We start from the raw sequence: 26,056 nt of genomic DNA, 5'->3' as shown, positions 1-26,056 counted from the left end.
GTTGAGTTTTATGTATTCAGGGTCTGGTCTCAGCACTTTGTTTAGTTTTGGCTTTTTTCTATTGGGTTGTAATCTGGTCTTTATCTGTAGAAGATGGTGGTCTGAGTCAAAAAATCATCTTCTCGTTTTCACATTCAGAATTTCTGCTGTGTTACTCTTGGAGATGGCCACATGGTCCATCTGGAATTCACCCAACATTGTGTTGGGCGACTTCCAAGTATACAGTTTCTTGTTGGGTTTTTTGAATTGTGTTGACATAATTACGAGGCCAAAATTTTCGCAAAAGCTTATCAATCTTTCCCCATTCTTGTTAGTTCTCTTGTGAGCTGTATGGATTCCAGTGATTTTCCTGTATTTTTTCTCTTTACCTAATTGTGCGTTAAAGTCGCCTGACAAGATTATTACATGGTGTTTGGCAATTTTGTTTGTCGTCTCTTCAAGGTCATTCCAGAAGTCATCCACTTTATGGCAGTTCTTCTTGTTATAGGTATTTGTGGGTGCGTGTGCGTTGATCGTGGTATATGCTTTGTTGGCCGATTTGACGGAGAGCGTTGATATGCGTTCTGAGGCAGACTGGAAGTCAATGACAGAGTCGCTGATAGATTTGTGGACTGCAAATACTGTGCCAAACAGTTTGAGTCCTTTCTCGTTAGTGTTAACTGCTGGTTTCCCTTTGTAGATCCTGTAGTTGTCTGTATCAAAATGGTTTTCGTCCGTAAATCGTGTTTCCTGGATTGCAAGAATTTTGATCTGGAACTTTTGCAGCACGTCTGTAAGTAGTTTGATCTTGCCCAGTTTGAAAAGAGTATTAGTATTAAGTGTACCGATGAAGTGTCTTTGTTTTGTGTGTAATAATTTGGACGTCGTCTGGTTCTCAACCTTGGGCGTAACATGATGCTCCTGGTCCCCCGGAATCCGATGACCAGGTAAAGCCAGCCTTGCGACTGGTGCCCGGGGTAGTGGATTCATTCCTTGTGTTATCATCATGTTCGGTTTTCAAGTTGAAAACTAACTTGGTGGTGGTCCTTCCGAGGAAACATCACGAGGAATACGACTTGATTGTTGAGATCAAGAAGGCTGCTGCAGCCGCACCATCTAGGCGAACGGACGCTGACCCCTAACCCCTGGATACCAGGCAGACGTTAGTGGATTTCGGTTGATAGTTTTGGTCCACCCCGGGTATTTTATTTCCCCGGTACCCTCCATATCTGGAGAGCATTCCCCCATCCGCCACCTGGGGAGGCGCTCGATGAGAGACTATCAACTCCAAAAGGGGATATATATATATATATATATATATATATATATATATATATATATATATATATACATATATATATGTGTGGGGGGGGGGATGTAAGGATACGGGGTACTTCTGTATACTGTCAGAAGTCAAGAATTCCACTGAACAGTTGCAACGATGCACAGTGGCGGATTTACACACGGGCCAGCTAGGCGCAGGACTAGGGGGGGCACGTTAAGGGGGGCGGCATTTTTTGCTCTGTACTCATTTTCACCTTTTGCGTTTTAAAAGAACTGCGCTTACAAACGACAAAATTTTTTAATATTGATAAACAAATTGCTAGTTTAAATAAGCCATAAGAATGAAATTCGACAATACAAGCTTGGAAATATACATAGTTTACTTGGTGACTGAATGGAAATTTACCACTGGGTTTCCGTCTGGTATTATCTTCAATGGAAAAACTGGTAGAAGCCGACCTCGGGGAAGATCAGTTTGGATTCCGTAGAAATGTTGGAACACTGACCCTTCCACTTACCTTAGAAGCTAAATTAAGGAAAGGCAAACCTACGTTTCTAGCATTTGTAGACTTAGAAAAAGTTTTTGACAATGTTGACTGGAATACTCTCTTTCAAATTCTAAAGGTGGCAGGGGTAAAATACAGGGAGCGAAAGGCTATTTACAATTTGTACAGAAACAAGATGGCAGTTATAAGAGTCGAGGGGCATGAAAGGGAAGCAGTGGTTGGGAAGGGAGCGAGACAGGGTTGTAGCCTCTCCCCGATGTTATTCAATCTGTATATTGAGCAAGCAGTAAAGGAAACAAAAGAAAAATTCGGACTCGGAATTAAAATCCATGGAGAAGAAATAAAAACTTCCAGGTTCGCCGATGACATTGTATTTCTGTCAGGGACAGCAAAGGACCTGGAAGAGTAGCTGAACGGAATGGACAGTGTCGTGAAAGGAGGGTATAAGATGAGCATCAACAGAAGCAAAATGAGGATAATGGAATGTAGTCGAATTAAATCGGGTGATGCTGCGGGAATTAGATTAGGAAATGAGAGGCTTAAAGTGGTAAATGAGTTTTGCTATCTGGGGAGCAAAATAACTGATAATGGTCTAAGTAGAAAGGATATAAAATGTAGACTGGCAACGGAAAGGAAAGCGTTTCTGAAGAAGAGACATTTGTTAACATCGAGTATAGATTTAAGTGTCAGGAAGTCGTTTCTGAAAGTATTTGTGTGGAGTGTAGCCATGTATGGAAGTGAAACGCAGACGATAAATAGTTTAGACAAGAAGAGAATAGAAGCTTTCGAAATGTGGTGCTACAGAAGAATGTTGAAGATTAGATGGCTAGATCACATAAATAATGAGGAGGTATTGAATAGAATTAGAGAGAAGAGAACTTTGTGGCACAATTTGACTAGAAGAAGGGATCGGTTGGTCGGGCATATTCTGAGGCATCAAGGGATCACCAATTTAGTATTGGAGGGCAGTGTGGAGGGTAAAAATCGTAGAGGGAGACCAAGAGATGAATACACTAAACAGATTCAGAAGGTTGTAGGTTGCAGTAGGTACTGGGAGACGAAGAAGCTTTCACAGGATAGAGTAGCATGTAGAGCTGCATCAAACCAGTCTCTGGACTGAAGACCACAACAACAACATCATCTTCATGACTGTTCAAATATTTTGAAGTAAGCTGTAAGGACAGCAGTCTACAATGCAATGGTTGAAACGTTATTATTCCGTGAAAGTTGTCGGCTTCTACTTAATCCTACCATATTTCCCCCATGAAAATGCCGGGACCCCTGAAAAGCTGTGATAAACTAATCAGCAGTTTCTTCAACACTGTAACATGTGTAGACCTCAGTACGTAAAACCCGACTCTACTTACATTTCTTATAAAAACTACGGGGAAGTATCAAGTCAGCCCTCCATTACTGTAATTGATGTGAAAGCTCTGTGATCTTCAGTATCTGAGCTTTGATTTAATGAGACCAGTTTAACAAAACATGTTGATCCTGGGAATGTTTTACATGTTGAAACACATGTTTATACGAAAAGAACATAAGCAGAATATCTAATAATGTGTGAAATACACTTCGCAACAACTTAAAAATTTTATTTATTTATTTACATAGTTACTTTTTTTGCAAAAAAAGAAGAAGAAACAATCTTTCGTTTGTCTCATTTATTGTGCGGCAGCCTGCACGATATCAAAGTTCCCACGCTCTGCAATCGAATAGTACGTGGCATTGCAAATTTTGTATTAAACTTTTTAACTAAGCTTTTTTTCTTCGAAGAAAGATTATTTTTATTTTATGTTGGAACAAATGGTGCATTTACGTGTAGACATAACAGCAGCGTCCACACAAATGACAACACACCACATCAACTGCCAACAAGACTAATTAAACCTTGTAGTCTGTCTTCCCTGGGCACAGAAACCGCTAAAACGTTGTAAGAATAAGTGGGATAAGAGTCGATCCAGACAGCTCACTGCAAGAAATTGCAAAAATTATTTGCTTTTGAAATTAGAAAGTGTGTCAAGAATATTCAGAACATATTTGCGTCCCAGCTAAAATCCAGTGATACGGGAAACAGAGGCCAAAAAAGGGACTGTCCAGTTTTCTTTACGAGACGACTTCCAGCCAGCAGGTGTGCTGCTACTGTTCACTGACAACAGAGAAACAGGCGGCAATGAAATTAAATTATTCGGCATTGTTCTTCTTTCATAGAACAGCTATGTCGAGTAATCCGAGTTAGTCAGTTCTTCACTCCATGTTTAAAGAAAAAATCTTTGTGCTCGTGTGCCGTGTTTAAAGTAAAAAGCTTCGTGCTCGTGTGCGGTGTAGTACGATTGGAACTGGATACAGTCTTTCTTTCCTTCCTTCCTTTTACAAATTTTTTTCTTTTGTTTTGACTGTTGGTTGGCAATTTTGTAAGTGCCTTAAATGAGTAACAGTGAAAACAGCAAACGTGAAAAATTAAGTGAGGCTGCATTTCGGAAATTAGCGAAGGAAAGGCGAGAACGAGAAGTCAATGTTCTAAAAACGCTTGGCTGAGTAGACAAATTTTTCGCAAAAAAATGTTCCTGGTTCGACTTCGAGTTCCAGTAGTACGGATGATATTTTTGGCACTGCTGCTGTTGTAAAAGAAGTAAATACAGACGAAACAAAAGTTAAAAATGAAAAGCAAATTGTTCCTGATTTCGAGCTTCACGAAAAACTGTGTCGAGTCAGACATTACAAAAAGAAATAACCTCGTTAGTGATGATCCTGCTGAATGGTGAATCAACAATCGACATGTTCTTACAACGTGGCATTAATCAAAATTGTAATGGTGATTTTTCTAATTCAAGAAGATCAATAGGCGATAAAACCAGATATTTGAACAAAAATGTATTTTACCGTAAACTTTTAAATTATGAATCAACTTTGCGTGATTTTCTAGTATACTCCTGTAGCACCGGTGCTGTTTTTTGTGCACCATGTAAATTGTTCGGAGGTAAGGCCGTGATTTGCTACTAGTTGTATTGCAGATTGGAAAAATATTTCTGATATTTTATCTCATCATGGGAATTAACTTGAATACAACAATTCTGAGTTATCTCTCTCAACAAGAAAAAAGTCACTTGGAACAACAGATAACCATTTCGAGTCATATGTTGAGACAGAAAAAATGTACTGGCGCAGTGTGTTGAAAAGGGTGTTTGCTGTAGTGAAGAAGCTAACAAGTCGTGGACTTCCCCTACGTGGACACGTTGAAAGCTTCCATTCCTTACATAATGGCCAATTTATGATGTCTCTTGAACTTATAGCCGAGTTTGATCCTTTTCTCACAGAGCACATTGAATGACATGGAAATCCAGAGCAGGGACATACAAGTTATATTTCTTCAACCATCTGTGATGAAATAATAGAGCTTTTTTCTGAGTGTTAAAAGAAAAGAAAAAATTCCTTGACGTCTCTATTTATGTGCTGCTCCATGACTCTGCTGTCAATATCTTTATTCTTGGCTTGTGTGTAGCTTCTGTGTGTTTTTTTCTTACAGTAAATGTGTTTTGTTTTTTCGTATCCAGGGTGTAATTACAAAGCTAATAAAATGTTTTCTTGCCTTTAAATAATATTTTTCATCAGGTTATGGGCCCAGTACACGTGTAAAGGCAAACAACACAGTTTAATTAAAACAATATTTGAAATGAGCGTATGTCTGTAAAGAAACATGACTGCTAGCGGCGATTATAAGGTCAGCATTGATAAGCTTGAAGGACCTGACGACTGGGCCAAATGGAAATGGCATATTTCTATGGTGCTACGTGCATATGGACTAGAAGATATTATTAACGGTACACGTGAACGTGTAGAGTTGCCGCAAGATGCGACAAGTGAACAAAAAGAAGCGTATGTGGAATGGCTCAAGGACGACGCAAAGGCAGCAAGTCTTATAGCAAGTGCGCTAAGTAAACCTGTTGCAGAACTCGTCTTAACGTGCAAGAATGCTAAAGAAATCTGGGACAACTTACGCGCCCGATTTGAACGTAGCAGTACTCAGCGTTTGAATATGTTGATTGAAACATTTTTCCGTGTTAAACGTGATGAATCGGAAGATATTAGTGCACATGTGGCCAAACTGCAAAAGTTATTTGTGGACCTGAACGATGAATTATCAAAACATGAAGAAAATACGCTATCTGAAAGAATCGTAAATGGTCGAATTTTGTCTACACTGGGAAAAGACTACGACAATTTTAAGGATCTCTGGGATACGATACCGACAGAAAAGCAAAGCTTGAATTTATTGATTGAAAAACTCTGTACTATTGAACTGCGTGAACAAGACGTTAATGGAAGTGCAGCTTTTGTCGTTTCTAAAACAAGAAAACGGCAAACAAGTAATCAGCAAGTAAAGATGACGAAGTCACAATTAAAACATAAGTTTCCGTGTAATAAATGCAAACAATTAGGTCACTGGGCAGCAGAGTGTCCACAGAACACTCGTGACAGCAATAAAAGAAAAGAGAAGAAGCGAGACAGTGAACACGCTGCATTTACTTCATACGCTATGGGTGTGTGTACCAGTAATCACAGTGACCCAAATAAATGGTATTGCGACAGTGGCGCTACAAATCATATCACTCCCAACAAACAGTATTTTGTTTCGTATAGTGAATTTGATGTTCCTAAAGTAATTTCATTGGGAAAACAAGATGTGAAAATGTGTGCGTACGGTCAAGGAACAGTTTACATCCAAATCCGACGAAACAATAAATGGTACAATGCTAGAATGGACAATGTTTTATACGTCCCTGATGCAAGTGCTAATCTGTTCTCTGTGAGAGCCATTGCCTGCAGAGGCTACAGTACTAATTTTAGATATAATAATGTCTGTGTTCGAAAACAAGTCAGTGGCAATATTGTTATGACAGGTTATGTGAAAAATGGACTTTATGTGTTGAACATGCGTGTTGTTAGAAATGCAAAAATGAATCGTATGAGCTTGATGACTTCATCCGAAACATTGCAAGTGTACCATGAAAGGTTTGGTCATCAGAATAAACAACATGTGAAGAATATTTTAAAAGGAATGAACATTAATGTGGAAGATGCCAAGAGTGAATTTTGTGACGGCTGTGCGGTTGGAAAGATGCATAGGCTGTCATTCAAAACACGAACAATACGCGCTACCAGTACTGGTGAATTAATCCACGCGGATGTAAATGGACCAATGAGCACGAAATCTTTTGGAGGCAAGCATTATTATGTATGTTTCAAAGACGATTTTAGTAAATTTCGTCGAATTTTCTTTTTAAGACACAAAAGTGAAGTGTGTACTGTGCTTAAGCAGTTTTTAAATGAAGCACGAACTAATGGACATGTTGTCAAACAATTTAGATGTGATGGTGGCAAAGAATTTAACAATAAGAATGTCAGTGAACTGCTTGCAGACAGGGGAATAGAGCTACTGATTCCTCCTCCTTACACTCCTGAACAAAATGGTGTGGCTGAACGGGAAAATAGAACCATTGTTGAAGCTGCCCGGTCAATGCTAAATCCGAGTAAATTACCTAAAGGGTTGTGGGCAGAGGCATGTAACACAGCAGTCTACCTAATAAATCGTACTGGAAAATCTTCAGTTGAAAATAAAACCCCTTATGAACTATGGTTTAATCGACCAGTAGGACGACTTGATCATCTCAGAATTTTTGGTACAGGCTGCTATGTTCACGTTAACAAACAATTCCGTTCCAAGTTTGATGATAAGGCAGTGTTTGGATGACTTGTTGGATATGTTAATGACAAAGAAGGGTTCAGAGTTTGGATTCCATCTAAAAGAAAAGTGGTGTTGAGTCACGATGTAAAATTTAAGCCAGAAATTGTTTGTGATTTACATAGTGATCATGTTGAATTTGAAGTCCCTCGGGAAGAATTTAATGATCCGAATTCATCTAAAGATGACCAATGTAAATCTCCTAGGCTGTACACTTCTGGAGGAAGCCAAACTCAAGAAAAAATTGGCACTCTCGATTCTAGAGAAAGTCAAGAGTCGAGTGAATCTGAAGAAAATAAAGAATTAACAGAATTTCTAAAAGCAGAAGCTGCTGAATCTTCTAACGAAGAGAAACAGAAGAATAAAAGACAACGAAGAAAACCAACCTGGATGGAAAGTGGTGAATTTTGTATGGCAACAAAAGTTCATGCACTTGGATACAAAGATCCAAACTGTTTTTCAGAAATATTGCAGTCAAACGAGAAGGAAGAATGGATGCAAGCTATTAGTGAAGAACTTCAATCACTTAAGGAAAACAATACCTGGGTGCTGGTTGACCGTCCGAAGAATGCCAAAGTATTGCAAAACCGCTGGGTTCTACGGCGAAAGGTCGCAGTCAATGGAGGTACTCGCTTTAAAGCCAGATTGGTTGCAAAAGGCTGTATTCAGAAAGCAGGAATTGATTATGACGACGCCTTTAGCCCTGTGGCACGTTATGACACCATACGAACTCTGTTGGCTGTAGCTGCTTCAAAGAAAATGCTGCTAAAACAATTCGATGTAAAGACAGCTTTTTTGAATGGAATACTTGAAGATGAAGTATATATGGAACAACCAGAAGGTTTCGAAGATGGTACAGGCCGAGTATGTTTCTTAAAAAAAGGTCTTTATGGGTTGAAGCAAGCGCCACGTTGCTGGAACAAACGTTTTGTTGAGTTCATGAAGAAAGCTGGTTTTTCAGTGATGCAGACCCATGCCTATTTTATCGTAGACAAAATGGAAATAGCCTTTATGTGGCAATCTACGTTGATGATGGCCTGATTGTCGGCAGTAACAAGAAAGAAATTGCTGTTTTTATGGATGTTTTGCAACATGAATTCGAAATAACAACTGGCAGTCTTGACAATTTTCTTGGCATAAAAATAAAGCAATATGAAGATGGAGCAATAATGATAAGTCAAGAGAAATACGCAGAAGAAATTCTGCAAAGATTTCGAATGGCAGAATGCAATACAATCGCAACTCCTATTGGACGTGAGGACAATAATCAAAACGAAGAAGTTTCGTCATCTGTACCCTACCGTGAAGCAATTGGTTGTCTCATGTACCTTTCAACAGTAACTCTTCCAGACATCACTTTTGCAGTCAATAAAGCTGCTCGAGCTATGGAGAAACCAACCACTGAAGACTGGAATAGAGTAAAGCGCATTTTCCGGTATTTGAAAGGGACCTTAAATTTTGGAATTGTATATAATAAAAAAGAAGATTTAAAGATTTACGCTGATGCAGATTTCGCAGGTGATAACCGGACAAGGCGCTCAACAACTGGAATTCTTGCAAAGTACTCAGGTGGTGCAGTGTCATGGACAAGTCAGTTGCAGAAAGTAGTGGCCACATCCACAACCGAGGCGGAAATAATTGCAGCTAGTGAAGGAGCAAAAGAGTTAGTTTGGTTACGTCGTCTGCTATCAGAATTAGTGGAAATGTCAGGGCAGCCTCCAGTTCTTTACATTGACAATGCTAGTGCATTGAAGTTGGCAAAAAATCCAGAATATCATCGACGTTCTAAACATATAGAGGTCCGACATTTCTATGTTCGTGATAGATATCTGAACGGTGAGATTTTCTTGGAACACATTGATGGACACAATCAGTTGGCAGATATTTTGACGAAACCTCTTGAACGAGTTCGATTTAATTTTCTATGTTCAGAAATTGGCATGCAAGAGACAAAGCAATAATTTCATGATTTTTTCTTTTGGAGGAAGTGTTAAAAGAAAAGAAAAAATTCCTTGACGTCTCTATTTATGTGCTGCTCCATGACTCTGCTGTCAATATCTTTATTCTTGGCTTGTGTGTAACTTCTGTGTGTTTTTTTCTTACAGTAAATGTGTTTTGTTTTTTTCGTATCCAGGGTGTAATTACAAAGCTAATAAAATGTTTTCTTGCCTTTAAATAATATTTTTCATCACTGAGCAAATAAAAAGAATTATCATAAGTGAAATAAAACAGGCCAAATATTTCTCTATAATAGTAGATTCTACCGCGGACATTTCAGATATTGATCAATTATCTTTCATATTAAGATATGTGAACGAGAATGGTGAACCTGTTAAACGTTTCTTTCTGTTTTTACCAAACATGGGACGCAAGTCCGAAAACTTAGCTGAGGCCTTACTAAAAGTCGTGTCTACAAATTCCATTGATATAACTGACTGTAGAGGCCAGTCATATGACAACGCAAGCTGCCTTGTGCAGCATATTGTTTGAATTTTGCCGGCACTAGTGCTGCAATCTGTTGTCGGGAAGCATGTTCATTTTTCAATGTAGTGCAAAGCCTTTATAATTTTTTCTCTGCTTCTACACAGCGCTGGTATAAACTTCTTTCTTTCATGAAACCAGGAAACAAAATGGTAAAAGGTTTATCAAAAACACGTTGATCAGCAAGTGAGGAAGCGTATGTAAGTCTATATGAAAACTAGGAGGGCGTTATCAATACCCTCACACATACTGCCAATAATACGTTTGAAAAACCACTTGTGCGAAATGAGGCTTCAGCTTTATTGAATCAACTGAGGAGACTAGAAATAGTATTCCTGATGACGGTATGGAATGACATACTCCAGAGATGTAATAGTGTGAATCTGAAATTGCAAATGTAAATATTGATGTTAAAATAGTCCATGAATTATATGAATCACTTGTAGGATTTATTGCATCTATTCGTGGCATGTTCGACTGCTATGAAAATAAATCCAAGGAGATTGTGGCTGATATAAACTATGATTGTACCTATAAAAGATCACAAAAACGCAAACTTCAAAAGTCAGGAGGAAGAAAAGCTATAGAATACTGCTGGACTCCACTGTTTTCAGTAACCTTATGAATGGTTCACCTGACGATATTACTGAACATGCAGCAAAACTCGAAGCGTCATATGACACAGATTTAGAGCCTTCCTTCCCTAGTGAATGTGTACATTTCGCGGAACTTTTGAACTCTTCTGAGATTAGTGATACAAGAGTCGAAATGAGCAAATTTTTACGAATAGAGAGGTTACAGTCCATGTTTTCGAATGTTGACATTGCTCTTCGAATATTTCTATGTATGGCAATTACAAATTGTTCAGCAGAACGCTCGTTTTCGGCTCTTAAAAGACTTAAATCGTAGCTACGTTCTACGTTGTCTGAGGAGAGATTGAGCGCCTTGTCCACTCTTCACATCGAAGCCGACCTCCTAACTGATAACCGTCTGAACTATGAAGATACGATCAACGAGTTTTCTGCCGTCAAAGCCAAACGCAAACTTTGCTGACTAGTGAGTTTGTTTATTTATTCATATTAGTTTTAAGAACTGAAGATTATAATGTGATTTTTATAACAACTTAGAGCACATTCATTGGATTTACAAACTACGTATTACCTGTTTGTTTTACAAATCGCGGAACTAAACCTTGTTTACGTGCAAACGTGACTCAAGGCGGCCGACAATACTAAACAATACCCGAGTGACCCAGGCCGCTCTGCGCTGTACACTCAAGTCATACTGATGCTGTAGTATATTAGAACTGATGCGTAGTTCTGGCGTCTGCTGAAATGTATAGCTATCGCGGAAATATACGTTATCGGAGTGTTCGCTCAGATGAAAAAGTGTTAATAAATAACGTAGTTCAGTTCTGTCGATAAATACGTAAAAGCTTTGTTAATACCGTTAGAAAGAGCTGTGCTGAGAGCAATAGCTGCAGTACAAAACTGTTCAGCCCTTACATGGATTAAAGGTATTGTGTACACTTATTATGCAGCATCTAGCTACACAGACCCTAATGCTTTACACGTTAACTATTAGATTAAAAAACAAATTTGATTTTTCCACACTAGTCTGTAAAATTATGTAATAGGAAATTCAGTTCTGTGTTTGTTTGTCTTTATTTAGTCATAAGTTCGTGCACCGAAATCTCTATTTCATTTTCATTTCTTATGCTTTCCTGTAGATTCACGTATCAATACCGAATGTGTTTTTTTTTCTGCTACACATTCAAGTTATTAGATCGTAAAACGACAGTTAAATTTTAATTTTGAACGCATCTCTGTAAAAGTACGTATTAATTTCTAACATATGACACGCTTGCTTCAATTTTTAGATCGTAACACAACATTTTTATTTTCATTTTTAACGACTTCGTGTAAAAGAACATATTAAAAGCGAATGTATAGTGGAAAGTACCCATAAGTGCACCCCCATTTTGTTTTTATTTAGTTTAAATATTTAATGTTGAAATTTACGCTGTATGAGCACTCTATATATACTTCATTTAGTTGTTAACTTGTTTAAGTGAAATTTTAAGTCTGAAATAATTTTCTTACTCTAAAAAAATTACAAAAAAGCTAACATTTTTTCTTTTTGAAAAATTGGTGCCCAATTCAGACCCCCTTCTAAAATATTTTAAATAGCAATGAAAATGAGTCACAGTGAAATACAACACAATTAAGGTTAGAAGTGTTGCTTTAATGAAACCAAGAACGTATTTTGAAGTAGAAAAAATTACAAAATGAAACAAAAATCGAACAATTTATGAATATGAAACTTCCTGGCAGATTAAAACTGTGTGCCCGACCGAGACTCGAACTCGGGACCTTTGCCTTTCGCGGGCAAGTGCTCTAGCAAGGTTCGCAGGAGAGCTTCTGTAAAGTTTGGAAAGTAGGAGACGAGGTACTGGCAGAAGTAAAGCTGTGAGTACCAGGCGTGAGTCGTGCTTCAGTAGCTCAGATGGTAGAGCACTTGCCCGCGAAAGGCAAAGGTCCCGAGTTCGAGTCTCGGTCGGACACACAGTTTTAATCTGCCAGGAAGTTTCATATCAGCGCACACTCCGCTGCAGAGTGAAAATCTCATTCTGGAATTTATGAATACATTGCCTTTAGCGGCAGAAGTCGCAAATGTAATTCTTTTTCAGCCTCTGCACACTCTGTATGTGCCCACAAGCTACACATGAGGCACCTGACCCACAACTCTCCTTTTGTGTCCTCTGAAAACTTCCCAGAAAAGAAGATGCACTCAGTGTCTTCATCTTCTTGGGCAAGCGTAGCTCCTGGAACGACTTCTAATTTAAACGTTCCACTAGTGATGCTGGCATGTTCATCTTCATTGCTGTATTTATCGTCTTCTTCCTTGAAATGAAGTCGCTTTTTTACTGGTGCTTTTCCTTTTCCTGAAGACCTGACTGATGCGGAACCGTGACCGCAACCACGTCTGCCCTTTTGTCCTTGACCACGTCTCTCTTGCTTTGTAGCTTCTTTTTCTTCTTTAGCTTTCTGAGTTTCAAACAGTTGTGTTTTGTAGGACGAGGACGTGATCACAGTAGAACTACAACCTTTTCGTCCCCTAGTAGAGGTCCGCTTTTTGATATGCGGTACCGGAAATAAGTCGAATGGACTTTTTTTTTGGTAGACGAGCTAAATTCTGGTAATGCACCACATAGTGGCGGAGTTAACCCCTGATCTGCCAAAGATGTTGATGGCTTGTTTGGACTGAATGGCTATGGCTGAGCTGCTGAAGATGTCGATGGCTTGTTTAGATTGAATGGCTCTGCCTGGTTTGCCAAACATGTTGATGGGTTGTCTGATATCAACGGTTGTCTCTTAGCGGTTTCATAAAAAGAGGTTGTTTGCTTTTTATTTGCTTTGTCAATGTATTCTGCATCTGAGAAAAGTGTCTTGTTCAAGGGATATATCCCTGTAACTTTAAAACCATTGATAGCAATTCGAGCAGTTTGACATAACCTTCGCCAAGTAGCTCCATGATGTCGTGAGCACAGAGAGCCCATTGATTTTTGTCTCAGCCACAGCCTGACTTCTTCACTGTAGTAGACTTTCAAAGGGCTCATAAACGTCCTATCCAATGGCTGCTATTTATACGAGCTATGAGGACGCAATGACACTATGCTAACATGGTTTGCTCTCGCCAGATCAATTAAGTCAATGTTCTGTGTACCAGTATGGCTAAAGTGCCCATCCAAGATCAGTAGCACAGGCTTTTGCTTTGTAGGATTAGTGTTTCAATGATGTGCTGGAACCGTTGAGTGAATAGATTGGTTTGGATGCAACCAGAAGGATGCACTGCAAATATTGTGCCTGGCGGTGCCCCTTTCTTCAATCGGTCATTCATATTTTTGCGCGGAAAAATTACCAGAGGAGGTAGGCCTACAAATGAACCAACAGCATTCATACGCTAGATTATAGTTATATAAGAGTTCCTCTTTCTGCTGATGTTACAGCTGTTTTTTCCCCTTAAGGCCGATTACTTTTGCAACTTTGGACTGTACAACACTGATCCCGATTTCGTCCACAGTATAGATTTTGTCTGGGGTGAACTTTCCTTTATCGCAAACTTCCTCTTGAAGTTTGTAGACCTTCTGTGTATTTTCTTTGGTGAAACCAAAGGCCCTGCTGTGAGACGTACCAGTAGGTTTTCTTTCTGATAATTTAGGGTGATGACGTTTTAAAAAAGTCTAACCCACTTTCTTCCAGCGATGTCATTATTGAAAGGATGTTCAAGGCCATTGTTTTCTGCCAACTGGACAACCATTCTCCTCACGTCACTACGAGTAACCCAAAAAACACAAAGCCTCCATTGCAAGACAATAATTGACAAGCTCATCTTCAAAGGTACTGCCTAAAACTCTACGTCTGCAGCTTTTAACATTCGCTGCTTCCTCTTGAGTGCCGTATTTCATTTTAGATAATCTCATTAGTGTAGTTTTCGGAACATTATACTGCTTACTTGCTTTTTTTCAGCCCATCTTTTTACTTCTAATAGCACCTATAGCCTCTTTCATTTTGGCTGCACTCCACCCCTTCTGTTTCGTTTCCACCATTTTATTCCCTTGGATTCTGGAACAGAAATCCAAAAGAATACCGGTACATTAAAAACCAAGGGGGTCCGATTTGGGAACCAGAAGGGGGGTTCGATTTGAGGCACCTGTACTATCAGATGTATAATTAAAATACCTTTTTAGATAAACATGACCTCCCATCCTCCCCATTAAAGAATGGGTACAGATATTCTTACTCACCTTCCAGTATCCTAATGAAAAGTATCAATAAGTAGCACTGTCTCTAAACTTTGATTTCACGAAAAACACGTGTTCGTGTTGTCATCGGAGCAAGCGGCAGCTTGAGCAGATGATGTGAGCGCTCCACTGCATAGTGGCACAAGCCTAAATTAATGTTTAGAGGGATTTCCACCAGAATTCAGCACAATGCAGAGTCTGGAGCCCTAAGGGTCCGCTTTGGGGCCAATGTCCGGATTTAGATACTTTCCTCTTACAAAAATCCGTTCTCTCCTACACGTTCTGCAGAATTTTTAAGCGATAAAAGAAAATTTATTTTCCTTGTGTTCGTTTCTGTTGTCTTTCGACAGAAGACTGTGTTAACACAGTGCAGTTATAAGTTTGTTTCATCCGATGCCGTACACCAAGTACAGTTCAGGAACCATATTACATTTTGATTGAGAGCGACTAGACCGCTGACGCGTCCTTTAGAACAACGAATAGCAGAGTACGGAAACAGCTTACAGCACTCCCACCCAAAGCAGCAATTGTGAAGTGATCGGATAATAGTTATTATTTACAACATGTTTTCTTTTTATCTGGGAGGGGGGGGGGGGGGGTGGTCATATAATATGGTGTGCCGAGGGGCGCAAAATTTTTAAATCCGCCACTGATGATGCACCATCAAATGAGGCAACGAGGTCAGGATTGGATCGAAACACGATAGTTCCTTTCTGCCATCCTGGCACACCTCCACATTGATCCATCTTACTGTGTTGATTTGACAGAATGCACTGGCACTTACACACCACGTCACTGCCATGACAGGTCGGCAGTGGGCAAGGGTACCCATGCCCGCCCCCCCCCCCCCCCCCCCCCCCCCCGCCGTTAGCTCTCAGGGAAAGGAGAAAATATAGTGTATTCAGATGTTTTTCTTCCATGAGAACGATTTATTACTGGGTTTTTAACAGGGTCGTACGTGAAAATTTTTTGTGGCTTCTTACAGGTCACTATTCGTCTTCCAAAATATTAAAAATACACCATAACCCCAGGTTTATACACTGCTGTATAGGTGCTTTTGGCGGTGGATGATCACATGATCATCTGGTAGTAGCTCTACACTATGTCCAGAGCACCAAAGTGGCCAATCTGCTCTTTTAAGGTGGTAAATAATATTTTCTCCAGTGGGGCAATATAAGTATATAAGAACATTTAGTAGCAGATATTAGCTAGGCTATGTTTCTATGCAGGCTCTCGATTACATCGGAGATCATGAAGATGATATGTGACAGTAACAGCACATTTACTCTGTTAGTCTATAATAAGCAATATAAGCACAGTTCCAAGAGCAGACATATTTGCATAGAAAATGTGAGGATTAAGAAATGATCTACAGAGTTCATTTACATGGCCTACAATCTTTAATTTTGTTATATTTTTCTGGATTCCTTATCATCAATTTTAACTGGGAATGCTTAGGCCGAGTGCCATTTGGATGTCGGGTGACTGTTCTGTTTCAATGGCCTATTGTTACATAAGCTATATTTTTCATGTGAAGAGGTGATTACAACATAGCAAAACTGGTCACTTATAATCTTGGAATCCACTAGTTAAAGCAATTTCTGAAAGTTTTTATAGACGCTTTTAACAAAATTTCGAAAGAACATTTTTTATTAGGATTAAGAGGCTGAAATAGCAGCAGTTCTTTCCACAATGAAATGTGAATGAACAACATTATGTTCAAATGCAGCATGATTAGTATCAGACTGATACATTTGTTGCCTCCACACAAGATGAGAAAGCAGAATATTATCAGTGCCTTGTGTACACAATCTTAAAAGGATTAAAGTGGTATATCATTCTGTATGAGATTAACTCTATGGGTTCAAAGCCCTGAAGATTATTCAGACAAATGCAAATTTCTGAAGACCAAAGACTTTTCTGGAAAAGCGAATTCATGAAATCAAACTATTGGTGATATTCATGAGAAAACATGAATAACAAATCTATAAGAACAAAAGCTACTAGCTCTTCTACAGTTAACGGGCTTTTTAATGGTGCCAATATGTCACCTGTTTACAATTCAAACTCTATCTCTAATGGTAATCAAGTCATAACTACTTGGTATTGAGTGTGGCTATGCCAGATATAAATAAACAGATGGAAACATCCCAACAGCAGATTGGCAGGCAACAAAAATTCTGCAGTAACTTTCAGACATTTGCTCCATAATACTTAAGATGTCTATTGTGGCAGAGCTCTTTAATGCCAGGCACATGAAATTATGTGTATTCTGCAGCTCTGTTATGATGTAGCATTTCCAATCAAACTTATGTCATCATCATCATACACATGCAAAATGTCTAGTAATAAAGAGCTAATATCAGGAATACAAACTTCTTGCAGAAATATAAGATTGCACTATGCTTGTATAAAATTAATGACATCAAATTATTGCATAAAAAATTCTGAACTAAGTTATCCATAAAGCTAATAAAATGTACTATTTTCAGTTTAAAGTCACTTTAAGGAATAAATTAAAATTGGTGTGGCAATGTTTCAGTGAGACAGTTGATACAAAAGGCAAAACATAGATTAAGAATGGAGATAGTTTTCCCTCTTGCCCCAAATAATTGCGAACTAAACTTTAATCTGTTCTACTGCACCCACTCAGTGTGCAGATATGGTGGCACTTCCAAGAGCAGTGTCTTCCTCCAGTCATACCCAGTGATATTTGAAGTATTATATCACAGAAACCAAACAAACATCCCAGTGGTTTTGATGGTGAACCTGATTACCTCCTAGAACAAAACTGCCGTCATGTGTCTGATCCCTGCCATCTGCAAAAGTGATGCGTGGTTGACAAGATAAAGGCCTTTGTGAGATTAAGGAATAAGCATGCTGTATGTTTTCTTTGACTGATTGCACTAGATTTCATTAAAAATGAATACAGGGACCCATTTATTGATCACCCTTTCCAAAACTGACTGATGCAGACTCCCGAAACAACTGCTTTCCAGGAAATTGATAGTATGGTCATACGTTGCATCCCTGAGAAAATTTTGGTGTGCTTGAAAGAATAAAGATGGGCCTCTAGTTACTGATATTAATCCTCTCATTTTAATGTTATCCATTTTTTGTACTTGAGGTAACAGTTGTACTTCATCAGTAATAATTATTTGCTATATTATATTTAGTGAAAATGATTCATTTCAACTGCTTGTTTCATAAGACAATGTATCTTTTATTTTATTTAATGAATGCCACAAACTGAAAGTCAACAACCTAATGGTGAGAGCATTGTCTCTTGAAATTAGTAGTTGAATTGTCTCATGTACTGCTAAAGTGATTGAATGCAAATAATTATTACTGAATCCACATCCTTTTTAAACAAAGGAAAAACTTTTGTGGCTTTGATAATTTGGGGAAGTGACTACAGTAGTACAAAATTAGAGGAAAGTATGAATGGTTGATTTGCGTCTTTTGGACACAGCCTAAAAAGGGGTAATCATCTTAAAAAAATGGTAAAAGTGTTGTGTCTAAGGAGCAGGTAGTAAGACAAGGCATTCCAAAGGTTTCATGCATCTGTTTATGATATGCCCTAAAATAACAAAAGAAAATTCACATCAACTCAAAACTACGAATGCTGATATAAACTCCAGGATGGTAAATTGGTTAAATATAAACAAGTCACTACTCAAAAGACAATAATCTATACATACGTTTTGCCTCATTACGAGAGGCCATGTCAGTAATAGGTTATGTCAATAATCGAAAACTTCTTTAGTGTGTGGAGACAGAAAGCTCTACAGTGGTAAATAGATAAACAGAAGTTATTAAGCAGACTGAGCCAGTGGTCGTCAACCTTCTTTGCCCAAGAGCCAAAACTGCCACTGAGGAGTGGCACCTCGGGCCACACTTGTGCCAATCTTGTTAGCAATTGGTAACCCACATACATCACTATGCTATGAGCTTCCAACATACTAGCTGTAGGAATAGCGTGGTAAGTTGGCTGCCAGCCCCCAAATACTGACTGTTAAAATTCGGCACCATTTGGAACGCTGTGTGTCGACTGCTCTCTGTTTCAGATTGCTGCCACCTTTAGTGACCTCCAAGTGGTGACACTGCAGTGCTTGTATCATATCTGCGAGTGGATGATAATTTCATAATAACAAAAATTGTACTTAGATTCAACAAAAATTGTACTTAGATTCAAATGCTTTTTGCAGTATGAGACACAATCGCAAATGTTTACTAAACGTTTTGAATGTCACTTTTCTTCTACTCAATCCTCTATATTGCTACAGCCTTAGTTTAACTCTATATCCGTTGCTACAGACAAGTACCACATTTTAAGATGATCATCTCTGTAAAGCACATTCAAGAATTCTTGTTACTTCTGTGTCAAAATTTATGCTACAGCAGCTGATCGGTAAGAGTTGCACACACCCACGAGTTGTCAGTGCTGAGAAGACAAATGATAAAACGTTCCCCCTCTCACATCCTCTAAACCCACAGTGGCTGTGCAACATCCCTCTTTGGCCCTTTGGCAGCTAGTTTTACTTAGCTCACATCCGAATTTACCAACATTTTACAATCGCATCTTAAAAAATATTACTGTCCTGTATGATGAGATAAAAGAAATTATTCGGGTGGTGAAGGGAGACGAAAATTTAATAGTCATGGGTGACTGGAATTCAAGAGTAGGAAAAGGGAGAGAAGGAAACATAGTGGGGGAATATGGGTTGGGGGAGAGAAATGATAGAGGAAGCCGTCTGGTAGAATTTTGCACAGAGCATACCTTAATCATAGCTAACACTTGGTTCAAGAATCATAAAAGAAGGTTGTATACATGGAAGAATCCTGGAGATACTATGAGGTATCAGATAGATTATATAATGGTAAGACAGAGATTTAGGAACCAGGTTTTAAATTGTAAGACATTTCCAGGGGCAGATGTCGACTCTGACCACAATCTATTGGTTATGAGCTGTAGATTAAAACTGAAGAAACTGCAAAAAGGTGGGAATTTAAGGAGATGGGACCTGGATAAACTGACTAAACCAGAGGTTGTACAGAGTTTCAGGGAGAGCATAAGGGAACAATTGACAGGAATGGGGGAAAAAAATACAGTAGAAGAAGAATGGGTAGCTCTGAGGGATGAAGTAGTGAAAGCAGCAGAGGATCAAGTAGGTAAAAAGACAAGGGCTAGAAGAAATCCTTGGGTAACAGAAGAAATATTGAATTTAGTTGATGAAAGGAGAAAATATAAAAATGCAGTAAATGAAGCAGGCAAAAGGGAATACAAACATCTCAAAAATGAGATCAACAGGAAGTGAAAATGGCTAAGCAGGGATGGCTAGAGGACAAATGCAAGGATGTAGAGGGTTATCTCACTAGGGGTAAGATAGATACTGCCTACAGTAAAATTAAAGAGACCTTTGGAGAAAAGAGAGCCACTTGTATGAATATCAAGAGCTCAGATGGAAACCCAGTTCTAAGCAAAGCAGGGAAAGCAGAAAGGTGGAAGGAGTATGTATAGGGTCTATACAAGGGCGATGTACTTGAGGACAATATTATGGAAATAGAAGAGGATGTTGATGAAGATGAAATGGGAGAGATGATACTGTGTGAAGAGTTTGACAGAGCACTGAACGACCTGAGTTGAAACAAGACCCCGGGATTTGACAACATTCCATTAGAACTACTGACAGCCTTGGGAGAGCCAGTCCTGGCAAAGCTCTACCATCTGGTGAGAAAGATGTATGAGACAGGCGAAATACCCTCAGACTTCAAGAAGAATATAATAATTACAATCCCAAAAAAAGCAGGTGTTGACAGATGTGAAAATTACCGAACTATCAGTTTAATAAGTCACAGCTGCAAAATACTAACGCGAATTCTTTACAGACAAATGGAAAAACTGGTAGAAGCCGACCTCGGCGAAGATCAGTTTGGATTCCTCAGAAATGTTGGAACACGTGAGGGAATACTGACCCTACGACTTATCTTACAAAATAGATTAAGGAAAGGCAAACCTACATTTCTAGCATTTGTAGACTTAGAGAAAGCTTTTGACAATGTTGACTGGAATACTCTCTTTCAAATTCTAAAGGTGGCAGGGGTAAAAATACAGGGAGCAAAAGGCTATTTACAATTTGTACAGAAACCAGATGGCAGCTATAAGAGTCGAGGGGCATGAAAGGGAAGCAGCGGTTGGGAAGGGAGTGAGACAGGGTTGTAGCGTGTCCCCGATGTTATTCAATCTGTATATTGAGCAAGCAGCAAAGGAAACAAAAGAAAATTCGGAGTAGGTATTGAAGTCCATAGAGAAGAAATAAAAACGTTGAGGTTCGCCGATGACATTGTAGTCAGAGACAGCAAAGGACTTGGAAGAGCAGTTGAACGGAATGGACAGTGTCTTGAAAAGAGGATATAAGATGAAAATCAACAAAAGCAAAACAAGGATAATGGAATGTAGTCAAATTAAGTTGGGTGCTGCTGAGGGAATTAGATTAGGAAATGAGACACTTAAAGTAGTAAAGGAGTTTTGCTATTTGGGGAGCAATATAACTGATGATGGTCGAAGTAGAGAGGATATGAAATGTAGACTGGCAATGGCAAGGAAAGCGTTTCTGAAGAAGAGAAATTTGTTAACATCCAGTATTGATTTAAGTATCAGTAAGTCGTTTCTGAAAGTATTTGTGTGGAGTGTAGCCATGTATGGAAGTGAAACATGGACAATAAATAGTTTGGACAAGAAGAGAATAGAAGCTTTCGAAATGTGGTGCTACAGAAGAATGCTGAAGATTAGATGGGTAGATCACATAACTAATGAGGAGGTATTGAATAAAATTGGGGAGAAGAGAAGTTTGTGGCACAACTTGACAAGAAGAAGGGACCGGTTGGCAGGACATGTTCTGAGGCATCAAGGGATCACAAATTTAGCATTGGAGGGCAGCGTGGAGGGTAAAAATCGTAGAGGGAGACCAAGAGATGAATACAATAAGCAGATTCAGAAGGATATAGGTTGCAGTAAGTACTGGGAGATGAAGAAGGTTGCACAGGATAGAGTAGCATGGAGAGCTGCATCAAACCAGTCTCAGGACTGAAGACGACAACAACAGCAATTGTCTTGTAAATATCTTTGTTACTGAGCAGAAATTCTTAACATTAGGTGACATGTTTAGATTTAGCTGTTAGTTGCAATGTGTGTGTGTGTGTGTGTGTGTGTGTGTGATACAAGAACACTAAAATGTGCCTACTTTGCACTTGTATATCACATACTGAATTCCATTTTGGCACATCTTTCATAAAAAAGTATTTATTATACAGAAGCTGGTAATTAAGTAAACCAAGGACATAGCCATAGGCCAAATGGGGAAAAGGGGGGTGGGGTGGGGTGGGGGGGGGGGGGGTTGACCAGGGGTCCATAGCTGCCTATCACCTTAATGAAATTACATGTGACCTAGGTAATGTGTAAAAAAATTGGAAGGTATATGCGACAATATATAGTGTCTCAGGGTGCTGCTGCAGTGTATATGGAACATAGCATAACTTCATTGCAGGATATATAAGCACAAACATGTAGGCAAGGGATTAGTCATGGCATTTGTGTCTTTCCAAAATGCGTGCAGTAAATGTGGAAATGTGGACAGTAGTGACATTATTACCAAATGTGTTCAAACACAACCCATGTACTGTTATTCTATTCTTGGCTGCTGAACAAAACATACTGGTAGACATCCATCAGAGAATGACGAATGCGTGTGGAGCAGCAGGTCTGTTGAAAAGCACCATTGTGGAATGGTGCGATCAGAGGTGCTGTTGATTCATGATAACACACACCCCATATCACAATTGGCATAACAAAGAAGTTATGCCGACTTGAGTGGGAGACACTCGAGCACCTATCCTATAGCCCTGACCTCTCCTCGCGCAATTATCACGACTTCAATCCTTAAAACAGGTCTCAAAGGGTCGACGATTCCTGTCGGATGAGGATTTGCAGCAGGCAGTTACAGAGTTCTTCACACAGCAGAGTTTTACCAAAAGGGTATCTTCAACTTGGTGCATCACTGGGTTGATTGCCTCAATATCCGTGGCAATTTCACCTGAGTGCATACCGATCCCAGACTGTACGGCCATTGGACAGAAACTTTTTGATCGCCCCTTACATTTTGATTTTCAATCATACGATGAAAAAGAGATAAGCACTATCAACAGGCAGCAAAGCCATCAATAGACTTAAACTATTGTTATATCGATAGCCCTACCAGCTTTCGCTTAAGCCTGCTTTAACCAAGACCAACTACTATACATTGTTGGCCTTACCAGTTCAGTTTTTGTTTTGTTAATCAGTTCATTTCTTACTTGCAGATTAATTTAACTTATGTGCTACCATCTGTGATTTGCACGCTGTGTGCTGTGTCCATATTTGCTGATTATGGGTAAGTTTGTAACAAGAAATAAGAAAAATGTGTTTGATTTGTCCACTAGCGTCCTGATAAGTTAAAATTATGTATTCACTACTACAATAGTCTAATTACCCAACTGTAACAGTTTAATGTTGTCACTGGAATTGTTATTTGCAGACTGGTAGAAATTACAGGTTAAAATATTTCAGTATTTCCCAAAGCAGCAATCTGGTAAACATCATTGCATTTATACTCTTATTTATATGCGCATACACATGTTCACTCATACTGTGCTTCAAAACCATTATCCACTACCAGATGCAGTAAGTTATCTTTCGATTTGTCTTAGTTTTGTAAACTCATATTCACAATGTGCCACTTTGTAATATACTGCTGGCCGGCATGGCCAAGCAGTTCTAGGTGCTTCAGTCCGGAACTGCGCAACTGCTATGGTCGCAGGTTCAAATCCTGCCTCGGGCATGGATGTGTGTGATGTCCTTAGATTCGTTAGGTTTAAGTAGGTCTAAGTTCTAGGGGACTGATGACCTCAGATGTTAAGTCCCATAGTGCTCAGAGCCATTTGAACCATTTGATTTGTAACATACTGTTGTTATCTTACCAGAACCAGAATAAATCTAAATCTGGCAAAAGAAAGAAAACTGATATAGACAGTTAATTGAAGATGAACCCCCAGGACTCAAAATGCCTCGTGCATGGACATAAAATCACAATCGTGCCTGAAGACAGTTATTCTTTACTTCACGAAAGAAATATTAATTGCTCATTTGGGTATTCCTTAATATGTCTTATCAAACAATGGAAAATGCAGGCTGGAATGTAACAGTATTATGAAAAGGAGAGTTGCTACTCACCATAACACCAGAGTCCCACTAATCCAAACCCCGATAATCCAAACATCCGGTTAATCCGAACACGAAAAATGTTAGTCTAAGTATGGAAAACTGTGCAGTAAACAGCTATACATAACGCAATTTTAATTTACACTGTACAGTAAACATATATTAGAAACATTATATTAGAAACATATATTAGAAACATTGGCAAGAAAACATTAGGTTTAAACAATGTATAACGATGAAAGAAAAGCTGTCAAACTCACTAAAATACAGTGGACATTTTATCCCTACTTTTTAGATGACAAAAACTCTGTCTTTTTTCTTTTTGGCATAATGAAGACAGTCTGTTATATGACGCATAGTTCCACCATCATCTCAAAAAACATCAAATCAGCAAGTGTAGCAGTGTGCTGATGATGATGAGCGTTTGGCGTCATTGGCCGGGAGGCCCCTCGCGGGGCAGGTCCGGCCGCCATATCGCAGGTCTTATTACATTCGGCGCCACATTGGGCGACCTGCACGCCGGATGGGGATGAAATGATGATGAACACAACACAACACCCAGTCCCTGAGCGGAGAAAATCTCCGACCCAGCCGGGAATCGAACCCGGGCCCAGAGGACGGCAATCCGTCACGCTGACCACTCAGCTACTGGGGCGGACAGCAGTGTGCTGTTGCTCCATATAACATAGCACGAGGTCAAGGGCTTCTGTTGTGTCACTGTGTGGCACCAGCTCTCCTTTGTCGCTTTCAGGCTCATTGTCACTTCCATCACAGCTGTCCACTTCTTCCTGATCTTGAGTCACATCAGCAACTAAATCAGCGTCAGTAAGGTTCTCCACACATGCCCCATCTGCTCCCATCCACTCATTTACGCCTCCTTCACTAGCTGCTTCAAATCCAGGGATTGTCTGTATCATTTGTAGTAAATTTTCCTCTTCATTTTCGATTAGGTTGTCCTGAAATTCAGGAGGTGTCCACAGTTTTTTCCACAATTTTCTCAGAGTAAACATGCCGCAGTGGCCCAACAAACAACATCCTTTACATTGGTCTTTTTTATTTTGTCCACTAAAAGAATGCTATCATCTTGGATCAGCATTCTTAAAATTTGTTTTCCATAAATCAGTTTTAATGTTTGTAGTACACCCTAATCCATCTGCTGTAGAAGTGGTGAAACATTCGGCAGCAAAAACTTCGTCACAATTTCTCCATCACATAATTCCTCAGTGCTGGGGTGATATGGCGCATTATCAATCAAAAGGATTGCATGGGGAGGCAAATGATTTTCCTTAGAAAAGAACAGCTTACCATTCATCCACGCTTTTTTCTGGTTGTGATAATATACAGGCAGCAACTTCATGTTGCGGTTTTTAAAAGCTCTGGGCCCCACAGATTTGCCAATCAGCATTAAAGGCAGCTTGTAATTACCAGCAGCATTGCTGCACACTAATAAAGTCACACGATCTTTGCACATTTTAAAACAAGTAGCATGGTCTTCTGCTTTTGATGCCAGGCTTTTTGTTGGCAATGCCCTAAAATTAAGGCCTGTCTTGTCAGCATTATAAATTTATTGGGGAGAATACTTTCCCTCTATTATCATTTTTTCAAACTCACCCAAGTATTTTTTCACTGCATCATGGTTAGAAAAAAGCTTCTCTCCAGTTATTGTTAGCTGACGGATTCCATGTCATTTTTTGAATCTATCCAACCAACCTGTATTCACACTAAAAGATTCATCACTATTCATTAACTTGTTCAGGTAAACAGCCTTCTGAACCATTGCTCCACTCAAAGGAATTCCCCTTTCTCTTTCCTGCATAAACCAAAGGAAAAGAGCTTCATCCACTTTATCGTTCTGGGACTGTTTGAAAGACTGCCGAATTAGGAGTGTTTCTCCCGAAGAGGCTGCACAGGACTGTTCAAGCTTCACTCAGTTCTTCTTCCAATCACAAATGGTTGCTTTTCCAACACCTAGTGCCTTTGCCAGTTTAGATACATTCTCACCA

This window comes from Schistocerca serialis, chromosome 7 (assembly GCF_023864345.2).
Source record: "Schistocerca serialis cubense isolate TAMUIC-IGC-003099 chromosome 7, iqSchSeri2.2, whole genome shotgun sequence".
NCBI lineage: Eukaryota > Metazoa > Arthropoda > Insecta > Orthoptera > Acrididae > Schistocerca > Schistocerca serialis.
Note: the sequence above shows the minus strand (reverse complement) of the source record.